This window comes from Triturus cristatus, chromosome 10 (genome assembly GCF_964204655.1).
Source record: "Triturus cristatus chromosome 10, aTriCri1.1, whole genome shotgun sequence".
Lineage (NCBI taxonomy): Eukaryota > Metazoa > Chordata > Amphibia > Caudata > Salamandridae > Triturus > Triturus cristatus.
The window spans coordinates 733,167,928-733,176,718 of record NC_140593.1 but is presented as its reverse complement, the minus strand read 5'-3'; positions in this window follow the sequence as shown (position 1 = coordinate 733,176,718).

Below are 8,791 nucleotides of genomic sequence, written 5' to 3'. Positions count from 1 at the left end.
AGGTCTTAACTCTTACTCTCGACTAATGGTTAAGGTCTTAGACTCTTACTCTGGACTAATGGTTAAGGTCTTAGACTCTTACTCTGGCATCATGGTTAAGGTCTTAACTCTTACTCTGGCATCATTGTTAAGGTCTTAACTCTTACTCTGGCATCATGGTTAAGGGCTTAACTCTTACTCTGGACTAATGGTTAAGGTCTTAACTCTTACTCTGACATCATGGTTAAGGTCTTAACTCTTACTCTAGACTAATGGTTAAGGTCTTAACTCTTACTCTGGCATCATGGTTAAGGTATTAACTCTTACTCTGGACTATTGGTTAAGGTCTTAACTCTTACTCTGGACTAATGGTTAAGGTCATGACTCTTACTCTGGGCTAATGGTTAAGGTCTTAGACTCTTACTCTGGCATCATGGTTAAGGTCTTAGACTCTTTCTCTGGCATCAAGGTTAAGGTCTTAACTCTTACTCTGGCATCATGGTTAAGGTCTTAACTCTTACTCTGGCCTAATGGTTAAGGTCTGAACTCTTACTCTGGACTAATGGTTAAGGTCTTAACTCTTACTCTGGACTAATGGTTAAGGTCTTAGACTCTTACTCTGTACTGATGGTTAAGGTCTTAACTCTTACTCTTGACTAATGGTTAAGGTCTTAACTCTTACTCTGGACTAATGGTTAAGGTCTTAGACTCTTACTCTGGCATCATGGTTAAGGTCTTAACTCTTACTCTGGCATCATTTTTAAGGTCTTAACTCTTACTCTGGCATCATGGTTAAGGTCTTAACTCTTACTCTGGACTAATGGTTAAGGTCTTAACTCTTACTCTGGACTAATGGTTAAGGTCTTAACTCTTACTCCGGCATCATGGTTAAGGTCTTAACTCTTACTCTGGACTAATGGTTAAGGTCTTAACTCTTACTCTGGCATCATGGTTAAGGTCTTAGACTCTTACTCTGGCATCATGGTTAAGGTCTTAAATCTTACTCTGGACTAATGGTTAAGGTCTTAACTCTTACTCTGGCATCATGGTTAAGGTCTTAGACTCTTACTCTGGAATAATGGTTAAGGTCTTAACTCTTACTCTGGCATCACGGTTAAGGTCTTAACTCTTACTCTGGACTAATGCTTAAGGTCTTAACTCTTACTCTGGGCTAATGGTTAAGGTCTTAACTCTTACTCTGGACTAATGGTTAAGGTCTTAACTCTTACTCTGGACTAATGGTTAAGGTCTTAACTCTTACTCTGGCATCATCGTTAAGGTCTTAACTCTTACTCTGTACTCATCGTTAAGGTCTTAACTCTTACTCTGGCATCATGGTTAAGGTCTTAACTCTTACTCTGGACTAATGGTTAAGGTCTTAACTCTTACTCTGGACTAATGGTTAAGGTCTTAACTCTTACTCTGGCATCATGGTTAAGGTCTTAACTCTTACTCTGGACTAATGGTTAAGGTCTTAACTCTTACTCTGGACTAATGGTTAAGGTCATGACTCTTACTCTGGGCTAATGGTTAAGGTCTTAGACTCTTACTCTGGCATCATGGTTAAGGTCTTAGACTCTTTCTCTGGCATCAAGGTTAAGGTCTTAACTCTTACTCTGGCATCATGGTTAAGGTCTTAACTCTTACTCTGGCCTAATGGTTAAGGTCTGAACTCTTACTCTGGACTAATGGTTAAGGTCTTAACTCTTACTCTGGACTAATGGTTAAGGTCTTAGACTCTTACTCTGTACTGATGGTTAAGGTCTTAACTCCTACTCTTGACTAATGGTTAAGGTCTTAACTCTTACTCTGGACTAATGGTTAAGGTCTTAGACTCTTACTCTGGCATCATGGTTAAGGTCTTAACTCTTACTCTGGCATCATTTTTAAGGTCTTAACTCTTACTCTGGCATCATGGTTAAGGTCTTAACTCTTACTCTGGACTAATGGTTAAGGTCTTAACTCTTACTCTGGACTAATGGTTAAGGTCTTAACTCTTACTCCGGCATCATGGTTAAGGTCTTAACTCTTACTCTGGACTAATGGTTAAGGTCTTAACTCTTACTCTGGCATCATGGTTAAGGTCTTAGACTCTTACTCTGGCATCATGGTTAAGGTCTTAAATCTTACTCTGGACTAATGGTTAAGGTCTTAACTCTTACTCTGGCATCATGGTTAAGGTCTTATTCTCTTACTCTGGAATAATGGTTAAGGTCTTAACTCTTACTCTGGCATCACGGTTAAGGTCTTAACTCTTACTCTGGACTAATGCTTAAGGTCTTAACTCTTACTCTGGGCTAATGGTTAAGGTCTTAACTCTTACTCTGGACTAATGGTTAAGGTCTTAACTCTTACTCTGGACTAATGGTTAAGGTCTTAACTCTTACTCTGGCATCATCGTTAAGGTCTTAACTCTTACTCTGTACTCATGGTTAAGGTCTTAACTCTTACTCTGGCATCATGGTTAAGGTCTTAACTCTTACTCTGGACTAATGGTTAAGGTCTTAACTCTTACTCTGGACTAATGGTTAAGGTCTTAACTCTTACTCTGGCATCATGGTTAAGGTCTTAACTCTTACTCTGGACTAATGGTTAAGGTCTTAACTCTTACTCTGGCATCATGGTTAAGGTCTTAACTCTTACTCTGGACTAATGGTTAAGGTCTTAACTCTTACTCTGGGCTAATGGTTAAGGTCTTAACTCTTACTCTGGACTAATGGTTAAGGTCTTAACTCTTACTCTGTACTAATGGTTAAGGTCTTAACTCTTACTCTGGCATCATAGTTAAGGTCTTAACTCTTACTCTGGACTAATGGTTAAGGTCTTAGACTCTTACTCTGGACTAATGGTTAAGGTCTTAACTCTTTCTCTGGGCTAATGGTTAAGGTCTTAGACTCTTACTCTGGCATCATGGTTAAGGTCTTAGACTCTTACTCTGGCATCAAGGTTAAGGTCTTAACTCTTACTCTGGCATCATGGTTAAGGTCTTAACTCTTACTCTGGACTAATGGTTAAGGTCTTAGACTCTTACTCTGGACTAATGGTTAAGGTCTTAACTCTTACTCTGGACTACTGGTTAAGGTATTAACTCTTACTCTGGCATCATGGTTAAGGTCTTAACTCTTACTCTGGACTAATGGTTAAGGTCTTAACTCTTACTCTGGCATCATGGTTAAAGTCTTAGACTCATACTCTGGCATCATGGTTAAGGTCTTAACTCTTACTCTGGACTAATGGTTAAGGTCTTAACTCTTACTCTGGCATCATGGTTAGTGTCTTAGACTCTTACTCTGGACTAATGGTTAAGGTCTTAACTCTTACTCTGGACTAATGGTTAAGGTCTTAACTCTTACTCTGGCATCATCGTTAAGGTCTTAACTCTTACTCTGGCATCATGGTTAAGGTCTTAGACTCTTACTCTGGACTAATGGTTAAGGTCTTAACTCTTACTCTGGACTAATGGTTAAGGTATTAACTCTTACTCTGGCATCATCGTTAAGGTCTTAACTCTTACTCTGGCATCATGGTTAAGGTCTTAACTCTTACTCTGGACTAATGGTTAAGGTCTTAACTCTTACTCTGGACTAATGGTTAAGGTCTTAACTCTTACTCTGGCATCATCATTAAGGTCTTAACTCTGGCATCATGGTTAAGGTCTTAACTCTTACTCTGGCATCATGGTTAAGGTCTTAACTCTGGCATCATGGTTAAGGTCTTAACTCTTACTCTGGACTAATGGTTAAGGTCTTAACTCTTACTCTGGCATCATGGTTAAGGTCTTAACTCTTACTCTGGACTAATGGTTAAGGTCTTAGACTCTTACTCTGGACTAATGGTTAAGGTCTTAACTCTTAGTCTGGACTAATGGTTAAGGTCTTAACTCTTACTCTGGACTAATGGTTAAGGTCTTGCCTCTTACTCTGGCATCATGGTTAAGGTCTTAGACTCTTACTCTGGACTAATGGTTAAGGTCTTACCTCTTAGTCTGGCATCATGGTTAAGGTCTTAACTCTTACTCTGGACTAATGGTTAAGGTCTTACCTCTTACTCTGGCATCATGGTTAAGGTCTTAACTCTTACTCTGGACTAATGGTTAAGGTCTTAGACTCTTACTCTGGACTAATGGTTAAGGTCTTAGACTCTTACTCTGGACTAATGGTTAAGGTCTTAACTCTTACTCTGGACTAATGGTTAAGGTATTAACTCTTACTCTGGCATCATGGTTAAGGTCTTAACTCTTACTCTGGACTAATGGTTAAGGTCTTAACTCTTACTCTGGCATCATGGTTAAAGTCTTAGACTCATACTCTGGCATCATGGTTAAGGTCTTAACTCTTACTCTGGACTAATGGTTAAGGTCTTAACTCTTACTCTGGCATCATGGTTAGTGTCTTAGACTCTTACTCTGGACTAATGGTTAAGGTCTTAACTCTTACTCTGGACTAATGGTTAAGGTCTTAGACTCTTAATCTGGACTAATGGTTAAGGTCTTAACTCTTACTCTGGCATCATGGTTAAGGTCTTAGACTCTTACTCTGGACTAATGGTTAAGGTCTTAACTCTTACTCTGGACTAATCGTTAAGGTCTTAGACTCTTACTCTGGACTAATGGTTAAGGTCTTAACTCTTACTCTGGACTAATGGTTAAGGTCATGACTCTTACTCTGGGCTAATGGTTAAGGTCTTAGACTCTTACTCTGGCATCATGGTTAAGGTCTTAGACTCTTTCTCTGGCATCAAGGTTAAGGTCTTAACTCTTACTCTGGACTAATGGTTAAGGTCTGAACTCTTACTCTGGACTAATGGTTAAGGTCTTAACTCTTACTCTGGACTAATGGTTAAGGTCTTAGACTCTTACTCTGTACTCATGGTTAAGGTCTTAACTCTTACTCTGGCATCATGGTTAAGGTCTTAACTCTTACTCTGGACTAATGGTTAAGGTCTTAACTCTTACTCTCGACTAATGGTTAAGGTCTTAGACTCTTACTCTGGACTAATGGTTAAGGTCTTAGACTCTTACTCTGGCATCATGGTTAAGGTCTTAACTCTTACTCTGGCATCATTGTTAAGGTCTTAACTCTTACTCTGGCATCATGGTTAAGGGCTTAACTCTTACTCTGGACTAATGGTTAAGGTCTTAACTCTTACTCTGACATCATGGTTAAGGTCTTAACTCTTACTCTAGACTAATGGTTAAGGTCTTAACTCTTACTCTGGCATCATGGTTAAGGTATTAACTCTTACTCTGGACTATTGGTTAAGGTCTTAACTCTTACTCTGGACTAATGGTTAAGGTCATGACTCTTACTCTGGGCTAATGGTTAAGGTCTTAGACTCTTACTCTGGCATCATGGTTAAGGTCTTAGACTCTTTCTCTGGCATCAAGGTTAAGGTCTTAACTCTTACTCTGGCATCATGGTTAAGGTCTTAACTCTTACTCTGGCCTAATGGTTAAGGTCTGAACTCTTACTCTGGACTAATGGTTAAGGTCTTAACTCTTACTCTGGACTAATGGTTAAGGTCTTAGACTCTTACTCTGTACTGATGGTTAAGGTCTTAACTCTTACTCTGGCATCATGGTTAAGGTCTTAACTCTTACTCTGGACTAATGGTTAAGGTCTTAACTCTTACTCTTGACTAATGGTTAAGGTCTTAACTCTTACTCTGGACTAATGGTTAAGGTCTTAGACTCTTACTCTGGCATCATGGTTAAGGTCTTAACTCTTACTCTGGCATCATTTTTAAGGTCTTAACTCTTACTCTGGCATCATGGTTAAGGTCTTAACTCTTACTCTGGACTAATGGTTAAGGTCTTAACTCTTACTCTGGACTAATGGTTAAGGTCTTAACTCTTACTCCGGCATCATGGTTAAGGTCTTAACTCTTACTCTGGACTAATGGTTAAGGTCTTAACTCTTACTCTGGCATCATGGTTAAGGTCTTAGACTCTTACTCTGGCATCATGGTTAAGGTCTTAAATCTTACTCTGGACTAATGGTTAAGGTCTTAACTCTTACTCTGGCATCATGGTTAAGGTCTTAGACTCTTACTCTGGAATAATGGTTAAGGTCTTAACTCTTACTCTGGACTAATGGTTAAGGTCTTAACTCTTACTCCGGCATCATGGTTAAGGTCTTAACTCTTACTCTGGACTAATGGTTAAGGTCTTAACTCTTACTCTGGCATCATGGTTAAGGTCTTAGACTCTTACTCTGGCATCACGGTTAAGGTCTTAACTCTTACTCTGGACTAATGCTTAAGGTCTTAACTCTTACTCTGGGCTAATGGTTAAGGTCTTAACTCTTACTCTGGACTAATGGTTAAGGTCTTAACTCTTACTCTGGACTAATGGTTAAGGTCTTAACTCTTACTCTGGCATCATCGTTAAGGTCTTAACTCTTACTCTGTACTCATGGTTAAGGTCTTAACTCTTACTCTGGCATCATGGTTAAGGTCTTAACTCTTACTCTGGACTAATGGTTAAGGTCTTAACTCTTACTCTGGACTAATGGTTAAGGTCTTAACTCTTACTCTGGCATCATGGTTAAGGTCTTAACTCTTACTCTGGACTAATGGTTAAGGTCTTAACTCTTACTCTGGCATCATGGTTAAGGTCTTAACTCTTACTCTGGACTAATGGTTAAGGTCTTAACTCTTACTCTGGGCTAATGGTTAAGGTCTTAACTCTTACTCTGGACTAATGGTTAAGGTCTTAACTCTTACTCTGTACTAATGGTTAAGGTCTTAACTCTTACTCTGGCATCATAGTTAAGGTCTTAACTCTTACTCTGGACTAATGGTTAAGGTCTTAGACTCTTACTCTGGACTAATGGTTAAGGTCTTAACTCTTTCTCTGGGCTAATGGTTAAGGTCTTAGACTCTTACTCTGGCATCATGGTTAAGGTCTTAGACTCTTACTCTGGCATCAAGGTTAAGGTCTTAACTCTTACTCTGGCATCATGGTTAAGGTCTTAACTCTTACTCTGGACTAATGGTTAAGGTCTTAGACTCTTACTCTGGACTAATGGTTAAGGTCTTAACTCTTACTCTGGACTAATGGTTAAGGTATTAACTCTTACTCTGGCATCATGGTTAAGGTCTTAACTCTTACTCTGGACTAATGGTTAAGGTCTTAACTCTTACTCTGGCATCATGGTTAAAGTCTTAGACTCATACTCTGGCATCATGGTTAAGGTCTTAACTCTTACTCTGGACTAATGGTTAAGGTCTTAACTCTTACTCTGGCATCATGGTTAGTGTCTTAGACTCTTACTCTGGACTAATGGTTAAGGTCTTAACTCTTACTCTGGACTAATGGTTAAGGTCTTAACTCTTACTCTGGCATCATGGTTAAGGTCTTAACTCTTACTCTGGCATCATGGTTAAGGTCTTAGACTCTTACTCTGGACTAATGGTTAAGGTCTTAACTCTTACTCTGGACTAATGGTTAAGGTATTAACTCTTACTCTGGCATCATCGTTAAGGTCTTAACTCTTACTCTGGCATCATGGTTAAGGTCTTAACGCTTACTCTGGACTAATGGTTAAGGTCTTAACTCTTACTCTGGACTAATGGTTAAGGTCTTAACTCTTACTCTGGCATCATTATTAAGATCTTAACTCTGGCATCATGGTTAAGGTCTTAACTCTTACTCTGGCATCATGGTTAAGGTCTTAACTCTGGCATCATGGTTAAGGTCTTAACTCTTACTCTGGACTAATGGTTAAGGTCTTAACTCTTACTCTGGCATCATGGTTAAGGTCTTAACTCTTACTCTGGACTAATGGTTAAGGTCTTAGACTCTTACTCTGGACTAATGGTTAAGGTCTTAACTCTTACTCTGGACTAATGGTTAAGGTCTTAACACTTACTCTGGACTAATGGTTAAGGTCTTACCTCTTACTCTGGCATCATGGTTAAGGTCTTAGACTCTTACTCTGGACTAATGGTTAAGGTCTTACCTCTTAGTCTGGCATCATGGTTAAGGTCTTAACTCTTACTCTGGACTAATGGTTAAGGTCTTACCTCTTACTCTGGCATCATGGTTAAGGTCTTAACTCTTACTCTGGACTAATGGTTAAGGTCTTAGACTCTTACTCTGGACTAATGGTTAAGGTCTTAGACTCTTACTCTGGACTAATGGTTAAGGTCTTAACTCTTACTCTGGACTAATGGTTAAGGTATTAACTCTTACTCTGGCATCATGGTTAAGGTCTTAACTCTTACTCTGGACTAATGGTTAAGGTCTTAACTCTTACTCTGGCATCATGGTTAAAGTCTTAGACTCATACTCTGGCATCATGGTTAAGGTCTTAACTCTTACTCTGGACTAATGGTTAAGGTCTTAACTCTTACTCTGGCATCATGGTTAGTGTCTTAGACTCTTACTCTGGACTAATGGTTAAGGTCTTAACTCTTACTCTGGACTAATGGTTAAGGTCTTAGACTCTTAATCTGGACTAATGGTTAAGGTCTTAACTCTTACTCTGGCATCATGGTTAAGGTCTTAGACTCTTACTCTGGACTAATGGTTAAGGTCTTAACTCTTACTCTGGACTAATCGTTAAGGTCTTAGACTCTTACTCTGGACTAATGGTTAAGGTCTTAACTCTTACTCTGGACTAATGGTTAAGGTCATGACTCTTACTCTGGGCTAATGGTTAAGGTCTTAGACTCTTACTCTGGCATCATGGTTAAGGTCTTAGACTCTTTCTCTGGCATCAAGGTTAAGGTCTTAACTCTTACTCTGGCATCATGGTTAAGGTCTTAACTCTTACTCTGGACTAATGGTTAAGGTCTGAACTCTTACTCT